At 33.1% G+C, this 24055-nt stretch overlaps 1 long non-coding RNA gene and 1 pseudogene across 1 annotated transcript; one reads left to right on the top strand and one right to left on the bottom strand.

Moving 5' to 3' along the window:
• Positions 1 to 14428: 14428 nt before the first annotated feature.
• The window catches only part of LOC117788548, a 60870-nt pseudogene continuing 51243 nt past the window's right edge, over positions 14429 to 24055 (top strand).
• On the bottom strand, positions 21914 to 22690 carry LOC117794206. Its single transcript, XR_004618394.1, has 3 exons — positions 22520 to 22690; positions 22357 to 22464; positions 21914 to 22105 (listed from the first exon to the last, which is right to left on the bottom strand). It is a non-coding gene; the product is annotated as an uncharacterized LOC117794206 (long non-coding RNA).

Raw genomic sequence — 24055 nt, 5'->3', positions numbered from 1 at the left:
CCTAGTATGACAGCTACCTTTAATGCGTTCTATAACATGTTGCAAGCAAAATTTAGTATGCGAAAAATGGCAAAATGTGTATTTTTTTATTACCTACATTTAAGAACCCTACACAACATAATTGAAAACATATATAACATACATATACAAGTATATAATGTTAGTTTTGCATAGTTATGTAAGTCAAGTACAAGTATGTAAGATTGGATTTCGTTTCAACAATTATTAACAAGTTGGCAAATCTCCCAAAAACAGAACTCAATTCAAGGTCCATTTCAATCAAACTTTAAGCTTTGTTTCGATTTTATACCTATACATTTATTATTTAGATAAATGTATTTCTTAAAAAATATCAACATATTATGGAATCTTTAACTTAATTTTATTTTATTCAAACAATAATTTTATTATTATATTTTCACTTAAAAAATCGTTTTTTCTTTTCAAAATCAAACTAAAATCAATTTACAGATACTAGTAGTAAAATGTATTAAAATTCGGGAAACTCATAAAACTTGAATCGATTAGATTTTGTAGAATCGATTTCATCTGTTAAGATTAACACATTTAAACTATATAATTAAATTATTTTTTGTTTTTAATTAATTTATATAAGTTTACTTTGATAAACTTGCAGTAAAGTTGAGTCCAATTCTGGGATGTGAAAATACAATGGCAAAACCAAAACAAGATATGAATGTCAAGTGAGAACAGTTCGGAGCTTGTGCATAACATTTCAGACGCCACTGTAAAAAATATCCCCGCCCTTCATAAAAAAGTCCATTGCATACTTTTCGGTGCTGCATGAAAATGCTCAGTGTAATTGGAGAGGAAGTTCAAATACGATAATGATGTGGATACAAATGATGATGATGTTGATTACAATGCTGATGATGCGTTTAGAGATACACCCACCCCACTTCCCCCCATTAAATTTAACAAAAAGCCATCCCCCCAGCCCACCCAAAACGCACCCCATAAAAGAATTGTCTGAAATTTAAGTATTATATTGTTGCAATTTATTTAACAAATAGAAGAAAACAAAAGAAGGTAAAGAAAATAATTGATGTATATTTATTGTTGTTGGCGTGAATGAATTTTGTCAATCAAAATTATCTATAAATGTGTAAAACTAGCAAATGCAAAACCAAAGACAATTAAACAAAGCAAAGAAAAGATGAAAACCAAATATTTATTGTATAACTAATAACAATAATAATAATGATAATATTAATTGAAAGTGTTGTTTAATTAAATGTTTAGCTAGGCATATGTAATAAAATAAAAATGTCAGTTTCGGCTAGCCGAAGTTTTAATGCCCTTGCAGAAGAATGATGAAGACTTTTTAGACTTTTATTTTTTTAAATGAAGTAAGAAAAAACTAACAAGTTGATTATTCCGTTTCTAAAGGTATAAAAACAAATTATATAGTCATCTGATCGGGCAGCACATTGCTGTTTTGGAAACTACTGAAAATAAATCAGCCAATCCTTTCTATTTTTTATAAAGATCCGAACTGATGCATACTTAATTTTGAAATTTATTAGTCTGCAAAAACTAACAGCTTTCCAAAACAACAAAATTTATTTTAAATTCACCCGAAGTGGAATTTATTCATTTTAATCGGAATACTTTTAAAACAAATAAGTTTTTCAGCATAAACTCCATTTTGAGTAGAATTTCTTTCCCTCGGTGTCGTATTTCAAGCATTTCAAGCAAGGCCATCAAACTATTTAAAAATATAATAAAAAATTTATAAATCTAAGCAACAAATACAATTAAAAAAATATAAATTAAACAAAATAAAGATGAGAATAAATGCAGTTATAGAAAGATTATACTAAAGTTTTCAGCTAAGAAAAGAAAAATACTTATAAAAAAATTATATAAGTTAATTGTATTCTGTTTAAAATGGAAATATATATTTTCAGTTTTCAATATACAGCAAAGGGAGTATTATTTTGAAACTTTCAAGTGAAAAATCTGCTCAGATTGAAGGAGAATGTAAACAATTTTTTTGTGCTTCAATATTCAATCCTAACGTTCAATTGTATAAAACCATTTGGCAAAAAAATATACACAAAACACTCAATCACATTTACATTGACACACAATGCAACCAAAAAACAAATGGAAATCAACAGTTCGTATTTTGTACTTTTAAAACATTATTAAAAATGAAATATGTGATTGAAAAAAAAATACAGGCAAAATAAAAACAAAAATAAGTAAGAACGGTATAGTCGGGTCCCCGACTATGAGATACCCATTACAGAGCTAAAACCCAAATTTTTATTTTCATGAATACAAACTTATAATAACTGAATTCTTTTAACTAACCTAATAGATTGCCATAACGAATGTTTTTAAAAGTCATGTTAGTACCACAACTTCAGAGGGGAAGTATTAATTTCCATCCACCATATAAATTATCCTATTAAGTTTTTGTCTTATAATTATTATTATTACAAGATATAGACGTATGTATATTAGTCCTATTTTCACAGGATATCTGCTCGGTCATTCTTATGTCAACAAGAGCATGTTATTTTCTGTTTTCAGCAAATATTCTTTCGATTCATATCATGTGGTAAGTACAAAAACTTGAGTCAACAGACGAAAAACCAATATGGGAATCAATAAAGCGCAATAAAACGACATTCCCAATAATTGCATTTCTGGGCACGTTTATGACTTCAGTTTTCAGCTTTCATTTTTGTGGCACATCTTCAGGTACATATGCATGTACATTGTACAATGTATTTTCAAGAAATTTCTATTCAAAGAGGCAACTTGTAGCTGAGTTTGTTTGATGCACCTGTCTGTTAAGCCCTTGGCAAATGGAGAACACGCGACCAATGGGCAGCTATAAATAAATACAAAAATAAAAATGCGGCAAGTTGGTCGGAAAACGAGATGTAGGGAAATTCTTATGGCGAAGGGCGGCAAGGAGATGAAGGGAAGCGGATATGTTGTTTGTTGCCACACAGACGATTGAACACAGCCGGAACAACCACCAGCTGGCAAGTGCTTTGAAGTTGACAATACCTGGAAAATGGGGGAATATTTTTTAAGCAGGCGCCCTTAAGTATGCTATAGTTTTCCACCAAACCACCAAGCTGCAACTGACAAAATGTTTTTTTTATTTTTTTCCGACTTTCTGCCTGTCTATCTGTCTATCTGTCTGCTTTACTGACTGCTGGTACAAGTAATTAAAGTTTCAGCTGGTCAAAAGTTGCTGCCCCGTATGCAAATACCTAGAAAAGTCCAGCTAGCACGACTGTGGAAAACCCTGTAATTATTAAATTAAAAAAATTATGCTGATCAGGAATTTATATGTATATATAGTACTTGAGGGGGTTTGCAACGCCTCCTTTTGCCTGTTGCTCACATTTTTTACATTGACAAATTTAAAAGACTCTCTCAACTTTTTACATGCCGGGTCTAAAAATGACAAGAATGATAAAGGAAAAAAATAAGCACAAAAAACAAGAAGTAAAGGAGGAGGTAGCATAAAAAATGCGCAAGGAACGCAAAGTTTTGCAGCAAAAAGTTGGAAAAAACAGGCATTAAAACAATGGATAGAGTAAAGCACTAGATAGTACAATAGAATTAAGCTACGACGAAGATTAAATATACTTTCTTTAAAGACTTTTATTTTAAAAGACAAATAATATAAAAATCAGTAATAATAAATATTTTTAATTTTTCTGAGTCGCAAGTAACTATTAAATTTGATTTATAAAATTAAAGTCTTTAAATAACGATTAAAAGTGATGCTTTTATTTTTCAAGTCTCAAGTCTCAAGTCTCAAATCATAAAAATTCGTACATTTCAAACAAAAATTGAGCTTGTTCTTATGGTTGACTTTTTTAGTTGATATTTTGATCAATATCGATTATTTTCTTTAATAAAAATGCAGGAGAAGTACATACATATATTTTGATAAATGCCATTACATTTACATCCATTCCATCATACCGTTTAACATTGAGATTAAATTAAATGTACTTTAATCCATCTAATCGCTTTAAACGTTATATTTACTTAATTTATTCTAATATTTACTCTCAGTTGGGGTAATAATAATAATAAAATTGACGCAAACACAGTTTGAATATATAAATACGTTGAAAAACTTGTGGCGAATATGGATACATTGAGAGAAAACCACGGGTAAGATATATATATTTATATATATAGATACATAAGTATATATTTAACGTCTTGAATTGGATTATAATTAAGTTAGATATATAGATAGAGAGTTGTCAATATTGTGTAAATGTTTCTCTCAGTGTAGGCGAATGCAGACGATGCTGGCAGCTGTGTTCGTGCTTTTAGATAGACCTGGAAAATGGTTAACTTAGCGAGAAGCGTAAGCAATGCGCCAAGAATCACTGGAAATTGAAAGATAGGCGTATTAAATAATAAAAACAAAAGGTCAGGCAGTAAAAAGTTGACCTGTCTGACCGATTAATATGGCTGGTATCGAAATCCAATCGTCAATTTCAATTAGATTTTGCCAAAAGATCAAAGTACGTTCCAGAAAATGTGTGCGCACTTTTCTCTCTTTTTGCGTTAGGAACTTTTTTTTTACCAACACTGTCCGACGTCGTGAGGACTTCGTCGTATATAGTTTGTACATATAGGTGACTGCCACGCCCTCGGGATAAACACAACACGCCCATTTTCACGCCTTACCTTTGTAATGATATGTGTTTGCAGTATTTCCAATATTTGTGTGACTCAAAAAGGTGAATATGTTAGTGTTGGTCTGAGTGTAAGTGTTGAGTGCATTGCTTTAAATTCTTTTCGCATTTTGTCGTTGCTGCTCTTTAATACTTTCATATAAAATAATAATAATATAATAATAATTTCAAGGGCCCAATTCACCAGAAACATTCTCTCTATTTCGCATCTCTTGATTCATCAACCTGTTGCTTTGCATTTTTATCATCCTCATATCGCATCCTTTCGATTCTATTATGAGGTCTTTGAAGCCAACACAAAATCCATCAAAACGAAAAGCCGATTGAATCAGAAATGAAAAGGGAAATGGCAATAAAGTTGATACTGAAACGACCAAGAACTGTAACTTCAACTGCAACTCCATTTGTTTCAGTTTTCAAAGCCACAAAATATGACATTCAGTTGGTTACTCGTTGATTGGTTGGAAATGTTGCCTTTTATGGGATTATAGCTCTATACACAACGAGGGTTGCCACAAGAGTATCACTTTTAAAACTCAAAATTGCATTTCATTGAGAGTCGTCAGGAGAAAAAGTAAAAACATTAAAGAGTCTACAAATTTAAGTTGAAATAAAGTTTTATTAATGGAAGAAATTAACGATTCTATAAAAGTTAAAAGCGAAAGCAATTTCTGTTCCAGAAACCCATTATAGACTCAATTTTTTTTGAAACTAAGTCAAAGCGGAGTAAATAAGCAATTCTTTAAAAAGTTAACAATTTTAAATTAAATGGAAACAATATTATAAGAGAAAGTATTGAAAACATTAAAGCCCAGCTAAAATTTTGATTTACTGCAACATTGAGACTATTCCATAGAGTTACTTTGCTTTTAAATCTTTATTATTTTGATAGAGATGTTGGATAAATAAAATAAACTTTAATGTATGTAATTAGAAATTATTATTAATGAATATGTTGAAACAGTATATTGCAGGGAATAACACCATAGCCGGTCTCGGAACCGTTAACCGAAACTAAAGGTTTCTTTTTAAGTACGGTTGTGGTAAAGTGGCTAGGTCAAAGTGTTGACCAACTTCCCGCTGTCATAACTTGATCAAATCTGACCCGATTTTCAAGCGGAATGTCATTATGATCATGGTTTGGCCTCTAAATTTATTCTGCATTCAAATTTTGTTAATTAAAAAAATTTTGCTATTTTTTAAATCTCAAGCTTTCACTTTTAATCAATTCCTTATATCGTAATTAGTATAAAACAACACTTTAAATTTGATTCTGAGACCTTTCATTTTTTTGTTAAAAATCATGTCAAAATTAAGAAATATTTTGACTTGTAAAGTTATTAGGTCAGAGGCTTGAACAACTTCGAACTGTGATAACTTGAACAAAACTGACCCGATTTTCAAGTGGAATGTCATTATGATCATGGTTTGGACTCTAAATTTATTCTGCATTCAAATTTTGTTCATTTAAAATATTTAATTATTTTCGACCAAGACTCGATTTTTATGGTTTCCCCCCTTTGAAATTTCAAAAATTCAAGATTTTAAATCTCAATTTTTCACTTTTAATCAATTCCTTATATCGTAATTAGTATAAAACAACACTTTTTGTTAAAAATCATGTCAGAAATAAGAAATATTTTAAATTGTAAAGTTATTAGGTCAGACGCTTGAACAGCTTCGAACTGTGATAACTTAAACAAAACTGACTCGATTTTCAAACGGACTGTCATTTTAAGCATGATTTGGCAACTCAATTTATTCTGTATTCAAATTCTGTTAAATTCGATCAAAAAATGGTATTCCTCTTGATATAGATATTTACTTCGATGTCAAAATTGGTATAAAACGACACCTAAACATTTTAAAGTGTTTCAAAATTATTTTGATAAAAACTTAAATAGAACCTTTACCGAAATAGTTACCGGAACCGAAACCGTAACCTATATATGTTTCGGTTTGATTCCTTGATCTATTGTATATATTTATTTTCATGACCTAAAATCGAAAAAAAGAGTTTAGAAGAAAAAAATGTTCTTTAGCTTTACAGATCGAAAGAGATGTACATTATTAATATGTTATTTAACAATACATTGCAAGAGATAATTTTAATGAAAAGGTGAAATTTTTAGGCGAAGCTGAAAAGCTGAACAAGTTTAATATAATAAATGTGCAAAAGGTTTGCCAAATGGGTGTGGCTTAATTAGAGCTGTGTGTGTGTGTGTGTGTGTGTGAGGGTGTGTGTGTATGTGGGTGTATATGAGTGTGTGGTTGTTGATATAATTAAATTCGCTTCAATTTGCTCATTTGCCACTTTGGTTAAGCAAAACTCAAACGTTGCCAGCAAAATAAATTGCATGTTGCATGTTGCATGGTGGCATATTGATGGCAACATGGTTGTTGCTGTTACACTTGCACTTGTTGTTGCAGCTTCCGCTCCACTTAAATGTGAAGCTGTTGCCACAACCAAATCGTCCGCAAGGGGCAACAAATTTGGGTTAGTTGTCGGTTAGCCAACGCCTTAAATCAGTTAATGTTACTTACCGCATCCACTTAGTCAGTCAGTCAATCAATCAATCGATCAGTCAGTCTATCAGTCAGTGGGACACTTCAACTGTCAGTCAGGTAATCAATTGCTTCCGCTTCCGCTTTGACTGCGGCTGAGGCAGGTGAAGCGCTGTTTGGGTGCCTGTTGCAAGTGCCTGTTGCAACTGAATGTGGCAGGCGTCTGTGTCTGTGTCTGAGCGTCGTATTGTTAGCGCTTCGCTGCCCTCCTACTGCTTAGTGGGTCAGTTGTGGAGGCATTGAAGCGTGCCACATGCCCCCCATATTCTTTTTCCCATCCTCACAGCCTCACACTCCCACACCCTCACAACCCAGATGGCATGCCCCAGCAGAGCAACTTCAACCCTCGCTGGTGGCTTTGGTCAATAACCTTAATTGCTCATCAATTTACACAGCGCAAGAGAGACAGAACGATATAGAAAGAGCGAGACGGGGAGACAAAGACTAGCTTCAGTGGCGAGGCGCTAATCAGGCAACACACACACACACACCTACACATAAACATATATACGTATGTATGTATGCAAATCATTACACTAGTCAGCATAATTATTTTGACTAAGCCTATCACATGTCTCATATTCTTTGACCCAGTAAGTATATTATTGAAATTATAAAATAAAGAATATATCACTTATTTAGAAATATATTGCTGCTTGAAATTAATTCTATGCGGTGTCAGAAAAGTAAATGTTACTTAAAAAATAAATGCTAAAATCAAAAATTTTAAACTGGATATTTACAATGATTTTTTTTCTGTATATCATTTACACTACAAATAACATAATACTAATCCAATTCTGTCGAAAAGATTTAAAACCAAACAAATTTTAGTTTACAGTTTTAGTTGTAATATTTTTCTCAAACTGGAAATGCCCATATTGCTATTATTTTAAATGTTAGCTCTAAATAATTTATTGATATAATATGTTAATACTTCACAAAGGTTTATTACTAATAATATATTTACTAATAATATATTTCCTGATATTTTTATACAGTACAATCTCAATAATTCGGACACTTAAGTGATTTTTATTATTTCCACTGTATTCCGAACACCACGCAAATTTATTATATCTAGTTTTATTTCTTCTTTTCAGTTCATAATTTTTATTTAATAATAAATTTAAATTTTAACATAATATGTATTTTAAGTAATTTTTGTTTGCTGACTGTTTATAGTCGTACATAAATAAATAAAAAAAAAAATAAAATACAAAAAAATAATATACAGGCATATTAATGGGTTTCAGTTTCAATGACAGTCGGTGTGACTACTATAAACGCAAATTGCAGAGTCAAGGAATATTTTTAATTCTTTGAGAATAACTAGTCATTATAGCTGTTGGATACAGTATTTAATATTAGTGTTAGACTGCAATTAGATATAATTTGTATTTTAAAAAGCTTTGTAAATAATTCCACAATGTTGGACATTAAAATTAACGCTCTAGAAATTTATAAGTAAGTTCGTAAAAATATGCTGCATTTATTTAAAATAATTTTAACAAACTTAAAAATTTCAGCTTATCAAAAATGTTAAACTAGAATACAAAAAAGAACCAAACAATAAAATAAAATACTTAAAAAGGTTTTAAAATAAAAAATTATAATTTTTGTAGTTTTTATCGGATTATTTAATTTTTAAAATTATTGAGATTGTACTGTATGATAAAATTAATATATATTTATTTTAGTTGTATTATTTTATGTTTAACATAATAAATACAATGAGAGCAAGATCAGTGGCTGGTATGTCAAAATAATTGTGCCGGTTAGTGTATGTTTATATGTGTATGTGTTTGTATGTGTGTGTGCTTTGGTATGTGTGTCACTGTGTTAGCAGCAGCGTTCATTGACTTTGGATCAGTGCATTTAATCAATATTTTGAACAAAAACAACGATAACAACAACAACAACAATGCCAAACATTTTAATTGAAGTTGCCAAAGTGTCAAAAGTGTTGCATGCTACAAAGTCCACACATACACATAAATACACTGTCTGGCTGCTTGTGTATTGGTAGCATGGCGCATTGCCCCCATTGCCCCGCCCCTTGCCCCGACCACTGCCAAATTGCGCTCTTGGGTATGCAACAAATTTTTTGTTGAAACGGCGACTTTAATTCTCATTTTGTGGTACTTGCCGCCGCTCATGTTGCAAGCGCACTTGCAACTGGACACGGCGCACATTAACAAAGATTTCGTGTGTGTATAAGTGTTGAGCGTTTAAATACACGCACACAGGCACACAAACACAACTTTTAAAAAAGTTCTTGTCCAAATGCGCAGCGTGTATTTATTTTTTGTTTTGGTAATACCCTGTATTTCTAGGGGCTAGCGAAATGGTTAGTGTAATGTCTGTTGAGCAATATGAATGTAGTGCAGAGTTTAATATATTATACAGGGTATCGGTTGGTCGGGTCTTGTTTTGTATACGTATACTTTACTTCAATTTAAAATTTAGTTACACTGATAGAAAAGTGCTGTGAAATTGTAATATTTCCACATTGATTTAACTATTATGCTCTATGATTGAGCGTTAAATACGGATTTAGGAGATTTAAAGTGTAAGCATTTTAAAACAAAAACAAATATGAATATATATTAAATTCGAATATATTTCATATTTAATTTAGTATTATTATATTAAAAAAACAAACATGAAATTATTTAACTAATTTTGCATTTGTATTAAAGTGAAAAAAAAATTTCAAATATAATTTGCTTTATTTATTCTGTTTCTTTTATTTTATTTTAGCTTTGTTTTTTACTGATTTTTCTTTTTTAACTTACCATTTTATTTATTTTTTAATTTGTTTTTTAATTAATTTATTATTTTTTTTTTATTTTTTAAATAATTTATTTTTTTTATTTTAATGAATTTAAAAACTTTTAATTCAATTTAATTCTTTCCTGAGCCTTCTCCTTAGCATTGCACAGGATTATCAAGATTATTATATTTAATTTGAATAAGTTTTCTATTAAAATCTGACATCAATTTCAATCCAATTTTTTGAAATTTTCCGCATATTTAAAATAAGTATGATTTAAATTTAAAAGAAATATGGTATTTTTAATTTGAAGTGTTTTTCCTTTGGTTTTACTATATTCCTATTAACTTTGACATTTAAGTAAGTTTTTAAGTCAATTTAAAGCTTATTATATTTAATATTAATACGTTTTGTTGTTAAATCTTAAATGATAAAATCAAATATGGTTATATTTGTTTGTAGAATTGAAAGCCGAGTCGAAAATCTCGGTCTTTTTTTTTTTTTTTTTTTTTTTTGTATCCTTTTTTTAACGTTTTCTTCTAGTCCATCTGTTTCTTCATCTTCCATTTTATTTTTTTAAATCACCTTATGCTTCTTAAAGTATTTCTCCTTACTTTTTTTCTGGTTCTTCTGCTTGAAATTCATTCGGTGTTCTTTCATCTTATTCATCTCCTTTTTCTAATATCTGATCCTTATCTACTGCATCTTCTTCAACCAATTCTCAGCTGTTTTCTTCTGGTTCTTTGGTGTTCTTCATTCTCCTTTTTTTCTCTTTATCCTATGGCTTTTCTAATTTCTTAACATCGTCTTCTCCTCTTTTGTAGCGTTTAAAGATTCTTATAACAGCCACAATAAGAAACTTTTCTTTCAGCCATATATCATGTGAATTTGAGAAGCTCCAAGAATTCTAACACTATTTACAGAGTATGACTGTAAACTATAAAAGAGAAATAAAGTTTTGTTTCAACCTAAAATTTGAGTTTCCTTTCACTTTGTTGCTCGTTTTCGGCTTATCCAACGTTAGAGAAGTTTACAGGGTATTCAAGTGGATGCTTCGATTGTACTATTCTCGAGCTTTCTCTGGTTTCGCATTGCATTTGTATTTGTATTTGTTTAGGTTTTTTCTTGTGTTTTTCATTTTTTTTTTTTTTAGCTGCACAGCTGTCAAATCTTTGCCAATGTTGTTGTAGTTGTTGTTGCAAGTCCGTCATGTTGTTAGTATTCTGCACTTGCTCAAAATGTTAAGCTCCTTCACTTACATGGGTACGTATGTATGTATGTATGCGTTTGCTGGGTGTATGTTTACTTTTGAGCCACTGTGGTCCCATTTAAGCTAATTTGATGCTGTGGCGGTTGTTGCATTTATTGTTGTTGTTGTTGTTGTTGTTGCATCTAGATGAGAGCTCGTTTGTGGCAGCTTCACTGAAACTTCTCTACAAACTATGGAAGTTGTCCCATATTTGTCATACGAGTATTTCTGTAGTATTTAAAGCTTTGTCACGCTTTTAATCACAGCTTACTTTGCATTGAATGGAAAAAGAGTTGATTAAAGGTTTGCAGAAATTGAAATTGTTTATTTTATTCAAGTTTGCTTTAAAAATTTAATGTCTCTGTATTAATTTATTAGTTTTTTAGACTGAAAAGAAAAAAAATTTTAATTATTTATTTAATAAAACATCATAATCAGTCTATTTTCTGTAAAGAAAAAAAGCATAGAAATAAGTTCATTTATTGTGTGCACACACAAACATCAATGAAAATGACAATTTCATTATCTCCTGTATTAAATTATTATTCCATAAAAAAATACCTATTAGAAATTTTATTAAATAATTATTTTACTCTGTTTGTAAAACAGATCTTAAATCTAAATAAGTTCAAATTTTATTCATTCACTTTAAAATATAAATAAATTGCTGATATCATTATTATTTGCATTCAATCATTGCGGATTTTTGCATTTTTATTTGGAGACCTCAAATTAACAGAATCTACAATACATGAAACACTAAAAATATGATTACGAGAATTAAAAAAAAAAAACTTAAACTTAAACTTTACTTAAAACCGCACGAATCTCGTGTTTGTAATCCTAGAAATATTCATATATAGTATGGTCAGCATCGTAAATCTTTTTGATCTTTGATGTTGCTCCCAAAAGTCGGCAATGAAAGACAAACACTCTGAAATCTGTTTTAAAACTGAAATTCAGCGTGGTCAGCATACACACGGACACACACATACATATACACACACACACACACACAGTCTTACACTCACACACATACACACACACTCTTACTCACAAATCAACTGAGAGTTGTCGATTTGTTGGTTCTATAAACATTTGCTGCAACAACAACAACCACAACAACAATTTAGCACTTTCACTTTATGGCTGGAGCAATGTTGCACTTAAAAGTGCACCTGTGTGGCAGTGGCAGTGGCAGGCTGCCCCACATTTTAAATGTGCCACAATCATCACCATCGAGACGCTTTTCCTCCCTCTCTCTCTCTCTCCCTCTCTCTGAATCACATGTGGGAATTCAATTAAATGAACGCCGCCGCAACATGCAACATGCAGCAGCCACAGCAACAACAACACTGCAGGAAAAAGAGAGAAGAGCAAGCAAAGGAGAGCAAAAAAATATATACACTGATACAAAAAATCGGTACAAAATTAAGATTTATGTCTAAAAATAACGTCGAGAATTCAAAAATATTTTTGTTAATTTTTAATCTGTAAACAAAACCGTAATCGAATCCATAAACTTGAAATTGGCAACCTTAACAGAAACCTTAACCTAAACAACACTTTTTTATTATTTCAAAATCTTAGAACCGGAATTATTCAAGCCAAAATAACCGATTCATGTATGATGGTTAGCTTTGATTCAATTAAAATAAATTCAATTAAGTTGTTAAGCTGTAATCATGGTTTTTCAAACTAATTTAAATTTTTTATTTTTAATATAGTTATTATTAAATAGATCTTTTTTAAATCAAAGTATTTCATTTCATTTTTTTTAAAAATATTTTTTCAGCCAACTTTTTTTGTAAACCGAACTTATACCGATATTTTAAAAACCGAAATATATTTACAAGGATAACCAAAATACAGATTGATAACCTGTGTTTTGTTAGTATTCTATAAAAATGATCTTAAAATATTTAAGACGCATTTTTTTAATTTAAGAAAGCAATTGCTCTTTTTATCAGTGTGTATATAAATAGATCCCAAAGCGACCGGAAGTCACTTTGAGCTAACAACGGAAGTTGCAAACGTCTGCTGCTCATAGTTGTTGCTGCTGTTGCAAGTCGTTGTTGCTGCTGCTGCTGCTGCTGCTGCTGTTTTATAATCGCTTTTGAGCTGTGAGCTGTGAGCTGCGAACATGCGAAGCGACGCCAGCAAACGAGCAACCAAGTGAGTTTGTCTCGTCTCGTCTCGTCTCGTCTCGACTCTGCCTCGTCTCTGATTTGCCACGACTCGAGTCGCCACACGCCACGACTCTGATTCGTGTCTGGCTCTGTTCTTGTTGCTGCTGTTGCTGCTGCTGCCAGCGCTGCTTCAGCTGCTCTTGCTGCCGCCGTTGCTGTTGCTGTTGCCGTTGCCGTAGCTGTTGCTGCTGCTGTTCGTGTGCCCTTAACCGAGTCCTGACTGTGCTTGGTCTGAAATCCTGGCTGGCATCCTCTGCCTGGCAACATTTCAACATTTTTAGTCATTGAGCAGTTGTTAAGCGCGTCGCACGTTAACACGGCCAACAAAGCAGCAGCAATCACACTCACAGCAACAACAGCAACACAATCACAGCTACAACAAACAATTGCTATTGGTTTTTTTTTTTTTTGGCGCGCAAATTCTAAAGACATTTTTGTGCATTTTTTTTTTTCAAGTTTTCAACATTTTTTTTTTTTAATTAATTTTTTGATATATTTTTTTGAAAGTGTCAAAATGCGTGATCATCCAAATGTGCCAAATGTGTTTCGTGTTGCATCCACACACAGCATCAACAGTTTGGGCAACACCAACAGCAACAGCAACCAGCAGCAATGCAACAAGAGCAACAGCTACGAACAGCAACAGCAACAGCAACAATTGATCGGCAGCAACAAGCAGCATAACAACGGCAGCAGCTACGAGCAACAGCAGCAACAATTGCAGCAGTCACAGCAACAACAACAACAACAATTGGCAAGGCATCAACTTACAACTAGTGCATCCATTGAGCATTATCAACAGCAGCATCAGCAGCAGCAGCAGCAATCGCCATATGCAACATTGCCGCGCGGTTGTCAAAGGCGCACAGCACAGCAGTTGTTGCAGCAGCAACAACAACAGCAACAGCAGCAATTGTTGCAACATCAGACGGGCGTCATCAACACAATTTCCGGCAGCATTCCGGCCACGGGATTTAGTGATTTGCAGTTCAATAATCTGCAGCAGAATAACAACAACAGCAACAACAATAATAACAACAGCAATCCAAGCAACAGCAGCAGCAATGAGCGACAGCAACAGCAACAACAATTGCCCATTTTGAACACCCATAAACACCAACATCAGCGAACTGTAACAATAACAACACCAAGCAAATCAGCAACAACTCGTGAAATAGTGCCAACAGCAGCAACTGCTGCCGATAGTCAGTCGGTTGGTGAGGAAAACAACGACAGCAACAGGGTCAACTTCAGCAACATTAGCGTTAGCGCCAGCACTGGTTACCTGTGGCTTTTAACACCTGTTGCAGCCAGGTGAGTGATAAACATTTGACGATGCAACACGATTAAATTAACACACTGACAGAAAAAATGTTCTAAAATTAAGATTTTGGTCCCAAAACTAAGAATTTTTGTCTGAAAAATGCGTCGAGAACATACAATTCTTGAAGTAAGAAAACACATATTGGTTTTAAGAACATTTCATATAACACCAAGTTCTTATTATAAGAATAAATGTTCTTAAACTTAAAATATTTTTTTATTTATTTTTTTTTTTATATATATAAACATTTTATTCTAGTTTGGTGAATTTTATAAATGTTTTTTTCCTTGTAACTCTAACCAGAGCGCCACGGGAAAACTATTGTCTTATAATAAAATATGACATATTTATACTTTCCTAACAATTTAAGATTGTTATTCTTGTATTAAGAACTTCGATTTCATAGATTAATATTATTCAAATTAGTAATATGGTCTTCAAATGGTCTTATTGTAAGAATAAAATTTTTATGATGAATGTTTTTGATTTTCGAAGTTGGTCCTTTATTCAGTGCAGCAACAGCAACAACTACTTGACAGCTTTAACAACTTTTTTGGCTTATCCTTGCATTGATATAGTTATCCGCTCTTAACCAAATTTGTACAATATGAATGAGACAACACCAAATGTAAATACCAAAACTACATTGTTCAGAAGACGCTTTTTTTTTAGATTTCCTGAACTTGCCTGAGAAAATCGCTTACAAATTTGATATTTACATTATTTTTCAATTTGTTTTATTATTATCAACAACAAAGAATGGTTGAGAAATTTGATAGTTATTAATAGAATAAATTCAAATATAAAATTGTATTGGACACAATGACTTTCCTGCTTAATGGCAAAAACAGTTTTACATACAATAAAATTTAAAAATTTGTATTTAACATTTGAACAGGGAATGCGTAAAATTTATTTTGGAAAACATTTCGCAAAAATTGGTCGGTAACTTATAGGAATGCTTGAGATATCTCAAGAAAGAACCAGTTTTTCGATCCGATCGTTTTCGGGCGATCGTTCCTATATCAGCTATATAACATTTTAAATCGATAGCTTGAACACAAAGTGAGTTTTCATCGACTCAGCTCGTCGTCCTGATCTAGAATATGCCATGCTTTCTTTAATACAGTACACAATTTGTGAAAGAATTCTAATACCATTGTAAGTTTAATCCCGGTAACCAAAGGGGGACTTAATCGCAATTCTAAAGATTAACCGTCATTTGAAAAATAAATAAAAATAATTGTTGAATAATTAAGTTATTTGTTGTTTGCATTTTTGTATTTTGCGTAGTATACTAATTGCTCATTTTTTTGTATTTTATGAGTCAATAGCTTTGTTGGGTGGATTTTCTTTATGAATTGATTCCCTATAGAATTAAAAAATTAAATGTAGACTTACAAACTTGGCTTATAAAAGATTTAAAACACAAAATTGGGAAACATGTAGCACGTAAACAATCAAAAAATAAGGAAAAATGCAATAAGCAATTTAAAAGCTTTGCAAAAGTGGCAACTCAAAAATTAAGACAGTGTTAAATTGAAAATATTTTATTGAAAAGCGCAATACTGTAGCATTAGGAACTTATGAAAAAATAAATAAAAATAAATATAAAATCGCGCAATTGTCTTTGAGCAGTAGGAAGCTCTTTCCGAAGAATTGTGGGAGCTGCTTCCAGGAGAGATTTATCTCCTCCTATAGTAAAAATTCTTCGGAAATGTTGAACAATTGTTTCTTTACAGTTGTCTGTGGTTTTCAAGAAGTGGGAGTGCTGCTTTCCAAGAAGTGTAGCCACTCTTCCGTTAAATAAAATATAGAATATGAATTCCAAACTTCTGCATAAAGTTGAGCTTGATGCATTTTTCGGAATCTGCCCACTGTTTTTTTTATTTTTGCCAGAGTTTCCACAGATTGTTATTTTAACCATTTTCAGAATCAACAGCTTTGTTAATCAACTCTGTTAAGTGTTTTCATATGAAAGCAAAAGTGACAACTGTGTAATTTTAACCGAACTATTTAACATGCAGTTAAACTGTCTGCTAAGTTCAGTGAGACAAACACAAACCTAGCAATTAAGAATATTAAAATTAAATGCAGATTGACCTCTATTAAAAGGAATAGTTTAACAGTTTAACATGTAGATGAGAAACTTAATCGATGGCTGTTTTATTAACAAATTGTTGGACTTGGCGAATGAAAATGTGAAGGGGAAATGTCAGGGGGAAAGTGCAAAACAAAGACTGTTTTCCAAAAGTATGACCAGAAATATGTCAAGAATCCCGCGAGATGTAGGAGTTGGCAGGTTGAAGGGGAAACCAAATTGCGATTGTCATTGTCTTGAGGGCGTGGTCGAGTTGAGTTAAGTTGAGTTGCAAAAACTTTTCCCAAATTATGAGCACAAATTTTGTTGATCCAAAAATTGTAAAATGTGAAATGGAAAATGGATGCGCGTTCCGTTAGAAAGTCTAAAGAAAGTTGATGCAGCTCTTCAAGAGCAGATGATGAGTATGACGGTATGAGGGTGATGATGGTGATGATGATGTTGGAGAAAGAAACGCAGAGAAGGAGGAGGTCTTTCTCTCTGCCTCTCTCACAGTCAGTACAAATAGTTTGCGAACAAATTAAGCCCACTTTGCAGTGATTTGTGTCGCTAACACAATTATTTGCCAGGCAGCAGACGAACAACGAACGAGAAAGGACAACAAGGAGGAGACTAAGCAGCAGGACGAGGCCAAGGATGTGATGTCTCAGTCTCAGTCTCAGTCCTCAGTCTCAACTCCGGTCTCAGTCCCACACTGATAGAAAAAACACATAGTAAAAACATCTATAACCGTGTTTGATTTTATTATGTTAGATTTAACTAAAAAACGTATTAAAATTAAATATAATAAACTTTAATTTAACTCAAACCCTATTAGAATTGAAGCCGATTAGTACAGTGTTGTTAGACAAAAAATAGGAAATTATTTATTTTAAGTCCGCTGGCTTAATGGTTAGAGTGGTCGACCTGTTACAGACAGAACTTTTTCAGTTCGTCGAAGGCCTGGGTTCGAACCCCACTCTGTGCCATGTTACGAAAAAGAGTCAGCAATAAAATTAAATGGAAACCAATTTATTAAAAGAAAAAATAAATAAAAACAAATTGAAAAACAATAAAAAAATTTAAAAAAATCAAAAACAAAGTTAAAATAAAAAACAAATAAATAAATCAAATTATATTTTAATTTTTTTTCTCCCCTTAATACAAATTCCAAATGAGTTTCATGAAGTCATGTTTGTTTTTTAAATATTATAATACTTAAATTAAATATAAAATATATTCGAATTTAATATATTCATATTTGATACAATTTAAATCTACTAAATCCGTATTCAACGCTAAATCAAAGAGCAAAATAGTTAAGTCCATGTGGAAATATTAAAATTCCACAGCATTTTTCTATCAGTGCAGTTCCAGTCCATGTCTGAACAAGACCGAATACGAGTACGAAGACTTTTTCACTGACAGGCAGCTGATGTTCTTGGGCCTGTTCAGTTTAGTTCTCATCTTCATCGTCATCTTCAGCCTCATCTTCATCGTCATCCTGGTTGCTGTTGCTGTTATTGCTGTTGATGTGGCCTCTGTCTGTGTGTGCTCCTTGCGTGCGCATGTGCGTGTGTAGATGCTGTGTGTGTCACACACTCACGCAGACAGTTTCACATGCTCACATGAATATGGAAAGCTGTACATTGATTTTGCAGCTAGCATTTTTAAGGTTTCCCGTTGCTGATTTAAGGCCGTATGATAAATACTTGGCAAGCACAGTAGCAACTAGATAAATGCAACTTCGATATGTCACAGTTAATCTATGTACTTAATAATGAGCAATAGTAGCAAGAAAGGATCTAAAAATGATGACTTTTAAAGTCCTCTAGATCAAGGCGTACTTATTTAAGGTGACGTCTTCGATGCAGTTGACCTCTATTTTGTAGACTTGTGTAAACATGTTCACTTGCTCTTTCTTTTAAGTGAGTCAACTCACTCAGTTCGTTCACCTGTTCACTTGATCACTTAGTTCTTCATTGTTCATGAGCAGTACATGAACAACTCATGAATGATCTTATACGGTTAGTTAAATTAAACATGCTTACATACATAGTTATACATAACGACATTTTTGATTTGATTATTTTTTATCCTCTGTGCATTTTCCATAGGATCGAAATGCAAGGGCGTAGGCAGCTTTGTGCTTAGGGGGAACCAAAAAAAAATTTTTTCATTGCATATCCACACACTAAAAATCTCTAGAGATTTTTAAAGAAATGATTTTAAGAATTTGAAAATTTTGGAGTTTACAAAATGCCAGTGATTTCATATTTTTGATATACAATATGTTTTTCAGAAGTCACTGAAGTCGACTGCCATAAAATTATTTCAAATTTCAACTATCATTAGTTATTAAAAGTCGTGAATTTTGTGCAAAACTATATAATTTAAGACTTTTTCGGAGAGAAGTTTTATGAGCGCACTCACCATACATAATCTTAAAAGAGCATTCAGGCATGTTCTACAAATTTTCTATAAAAAAAAGCATAATAAAAGCAATATTCTATGCCCCAAAATTTTTGAATAAAATAAAATTGATTTTCAAATAAATATAAATGCCTATCAGGTGTGTTCTACAAATTTATAAGAGCGATAAAGCAATCGAAAAGCAATTGTTGGTATTTCTGAATAAAAAGAAACCATTGTCTAAAAAAATTTGAGAGATTTGACACAATTAAATATTTATTTAATTGAACTAATTTGAATAAGAATGCAAAAAAAATATGCTCGAAAATATTAAATCTCCGACACTTTAGGAACACCAACATTTCATACGGTTGTTTTCAAAAACATTTCTCTTCAAAATCCCAAGAGATTTCTGGAACACACCTGTATAGCAAATTTAAAATTTTTTTTTAGGATAAACTTCAAATACAAAAATGTTGTTAATATTTTCTGTATCTTTTATGAATAGTACCACAGCTGAAATATATACTCAAAACCTTTCAAACACTATGTTTGAAATTTTTTTGTTATCTATTTTTCTATTTTTTTTCATTCTCAACGGTGCTTAATATTTTTTTTTTTTTAATTCTGTTAACTTTTTTTGATATTTCGTATAATGGGTCTAAATTTTTTGTTATTCATTTGAATTCGTTGTTGAAGTTAAATAATGACTCAAAGGTTAGCAGTTGTCCTTAACTACTTTTGAGCAATTAAAAGCAAACAGGGTATATTACTTACAACTTCAACTATTTCTAAACTACTTTGAGAATTTCAACTATATCTTCCTAATTATCAATCTCTATATTAAACTTTATTCATGATTTGTTCAGAAGATAAAGCAGACCACTTAAAACTTTTGTCAAATTGAAAACTACTAGAACCGCCCTTATTCCTAAAACGTTGACATAGGAGTATTCATTTGCTATGCACTCAATTACAAAGATTCATGAGCATGAATCATGCAAGAGTCGTAAGTGAATGTTTGTGAATGCAAGTGAATGCATACAATATTCATATTCATAAGAGTACAATGCAAAGCAATTCAATTGAAGGGAGATGAACAATTCAAGTGCCAATTTTAAGAATACTCCCAGAACCAAGTCAAGTCATCTGAGTGCACTCATAAATGCACTCATGAATGTATGCATTTTAACATTTTCTAAATGTTACTTAATGTTTCTTGTGCCTGATAAATATTTAGGCTAAGTTCTCTTTATACATTTACTTATTCCATACGAACAATCTTCCCTCTTCTTCTATCTCCTATCTCCCGTCTTTCATCTTCCGTCTCACGTCGTACACCCATCTCATCTGATATTTGTGCGCATTTCTTTTAAGCCAACAATTTGTGAGGCATTTATTTGCATATCAACTGGAAGCCCATTAACTTTTTTGTTGCTCACCTTCCTTTTTGGCATTTGGTTAGCTGCCCCGTTGCCAGCGCTTCCTTTGGTCGCGTTGTCGTATCTCTATACCCTGTATATTATCTCACTACTAGGATAATTATGGTTATTACAAAAATTAACTAAAACTATGATTAATACAATGATAGAAAAAAACATAGTAAGAACTAATATAACCGATTTTGATTTTATTAAGTTCAATTTTACTATAAAACGTTTTAAAATTTAATATAATAAACTTTAATTTAACTAAAAAATATCAAAAGTTAATATGAACATAGTAAAACCAATGAAAAAACACTTTAAATTAAAAATAACATTTTTCTTTTAAACTTAAATCATACTTTTTTTGAATATGCGGAAAGCTAAGAAAATCATTTTCAAATTAATGTCAGATTTTAATAGAAAACGTATTTAACGCTAAATCATAGAGCCAAATATTTAGATCAATTTGAAAATATTTAAATTTCACAGCATTTTTCTATTAGTGTACATTTATTAAAGAATGCAAGTGAAATATTATGTTAATTGTGAAAGAAACGAGTCTTATTGAAGTTGAGCTTTTGAAATTTCAGGAACTTCTAGTTTTTTTAAGTGCCTCTTAGCCCGACTTAAGAATCGTTATATTCATTGACAGTTCCTCGAAACCACTTACAACTCTGAGAATTAAAACAGAAAAACTACAACTGTTTATTCTGTCTTTTAGCTGGAAAATTCATTGGATCATTTCCGGCAAGTAATACCTTAAGTGTTAATCAAAGCTTATTTTTAAGAAATGCAAGAGCTAACTTCTGCATTTGTCTTTCATCACAATTCCAACGAACTAAATGGTATGCAACGTATATTTGTAAAATTTATTTGAAATTCAGAGCACGCTTACATAATAGTAAGAAATTAATACGAAAAGAAACTGGATAGAATTCAGAGATTTAAATTCGATTCTTGTGAAATGCTTTTAATTATTTACATTAGTTATAGTATATGCAAAAAGTGGATGAAATTCAACAAAAATTGTAAGTGAGATGCAATTTGTGGCAAAATTCCAGCGAACTTGCAAATTAAAGCAACTTGATCATGTTGAGCTGCATTATACTATATTTTAATATTTAGTAATTAAGAATATTGTTTTAAAAAATAAAGAAAACATCTTGATTGCAAGTGGACTTATTTCTTTTTCTGTTATTGCTTATACATAAGTATTTTTTATATCTTTCTCACTCTTAAAGTTGTCTTCATTTGAAATAATATATTTAAAACGAATATTCTTGAATTTTGAAAATGGTCGCTGTCGAAATGTTATGCTGGGTATGTGCTCGTTTATCATTGTGGGATGTTTGACACACGTATTATTTCCTGCTGCTAACGACACAGACATCAGATATTTTTAATCAGCATTCAGACACACACACACACACACACACGCACACATATGTACAAACACACTCAGACACACGCTGGTATTTCACTTCATTAGAAACGTTGCCAACTTTAAGTCTCTCCCTTGTGTGTGTGTGTGTGTGTGTGTGAGAGGATGTGTGTGGGCGTATCTCTATCGCTGAGAACATGCATAGGCTGCAACACACACACACATACACATGTACACACACCTATCTACATCCACATACACTTATAGAGACACACAGTTTTCCTTTTGTCAAGTGCGGTTGTGTTTTCCCTCGTCGCATCGTTTGTGAACTGGAATCCGCGCGCCACACCTGTAAGCAACCAGGAATCTGCTCAGTGGAGTGTCGTTGTGGCACAGGTACTCACTGTGGTTGTAGTTTGATCCCGCCGACGTCTCACCAGGCTTCGGTGGCCTATAATTGTTTGCAGCACACGTAGGAGGAGGGGGCGATCGCATTTTTGGCGCCTTCCCAACAGCAATTGTGTTGGTAATTGCAAAAACAAAACTTTAAAGTTTGTTTGTTTGCTTCTGCTACGGCTGGTCAGCTGATCGCAGAGTTGGAGTTGCCGGACCCCCGCTGCTCTCCTTGGGGCTGCCAGACTGCTAGTGATCGCAGAAACGGCAACACTCCTTGAGCGTAGTTGCCGGACACCTGCGACTCCAATTGGTGTTGCCAGACCGCTCAGGATCGTCCAAACGGTTATAAGGAGCGCGCCAATTTTAAAATTGCACTGATTAATACGATTTTAAAATTCATAACCGTGGGGAAGATTATACTGTATTAGATCTACTAATCTCTAGCGCAAAAAAAAGAGATAAGGTCACGGAACCGGCCAGATTCCAACCCCTTCCGCCCAGGCGGTGCTCATAGCAAGGGGCCCTGGATACCGAATCGGGGCGGTATAACCCCCACCGGTTAAAAGCCGAGAGAAATCTTTGGCCACCGAGGATTGCCTAGAGATTCTGTAGATCTTTTCTGTAGAATTTTCTGTCGCATAATGGAGGACTCGGCGCAAGCGTTTCAACGACGTCCGTTGGTGCAGCGTACCCAGAAGCCCACCAGAAGCAGCAAGCTCCGCTGACGCAGTCACCCATACATGAGGATGTGGAAACTGGAAAGAGCACGGAGTTCCAGAGAACATTAATGTCAATGGGAACTGGACTCTATGGTCTCTCAGCGCTCTTTGGTGGCCAACGCCACATAAACACGTTGATGAAAGAGGAGCTGGCGAAAGTCATTGAGCTCTACAGGCTGCTAACAAGCCAGTACCCGCCATCCCTTGTTACGGCCGAAGTGCAAACTACGCCATCACTAGCGCAGCGGTATAGAGCACCTGTGGGAAAGAATTTCGAAGTACTGGATAGTGCAGACACACCTAAAAGATCCAGAGATTCTCTGTCAGAGCCACGAAAAACGCCTTCGAAAAAAGCTAGGCGTCAGGCGCATTTACCGAAGGAGACGACAACAACGGTCTCGCACAACGCAGCAACTCAGCAAGCGGAGAACTGGACAGTGGTACAAAGTCGTCAGCCAAATAGCAAGCGTGCTAAATCGGTGCAGCAGCCCAAGAATAAGCGGCAGATTAAACCTCGCCCAGACGCTATTCTAATTGAGGCTAAAGGAGACACATCGTATAGCGATATCCTGAAAATGGTCACACGGAGCCAGAACGAGAAGCTGCAATCCGTTGGCGAGTGTGTTCAAAAAAGTGAGGCGAACTGCAAAAGGCGACTTGCTCCTGGAGCTGAAAAGTTCATCGTCTGAAAACTTGGGTCAGCTCAGAGATGACATTGGACAAGCACTTGGAGGCAACCTAGAGACACGTGCTCTTACACAGGAAGTGTCGATTGAGGTGAGACACCTAGACGAGATGACCTCGGTAGATGACCTCATATCTGCG

This window comes from Drosophila innubila, chromosome X, assembly GCF_004354385.1.
Source record: "Drosophila innubila isolate TH190305 chromosome X, UK_Dinn_1.0, whole genome shotgun sequence".
Lineage (NCBI taxonomy): Eukaryota > Metazoa > Arthropoda > Insecta > Diptera > Drosophilidae > Drosophila > Drosophila innubila.
Note: the sequence above shows the minus strand (reverse complement) of the source record. Positions and strands in the feature narration are given on the sequence as shown.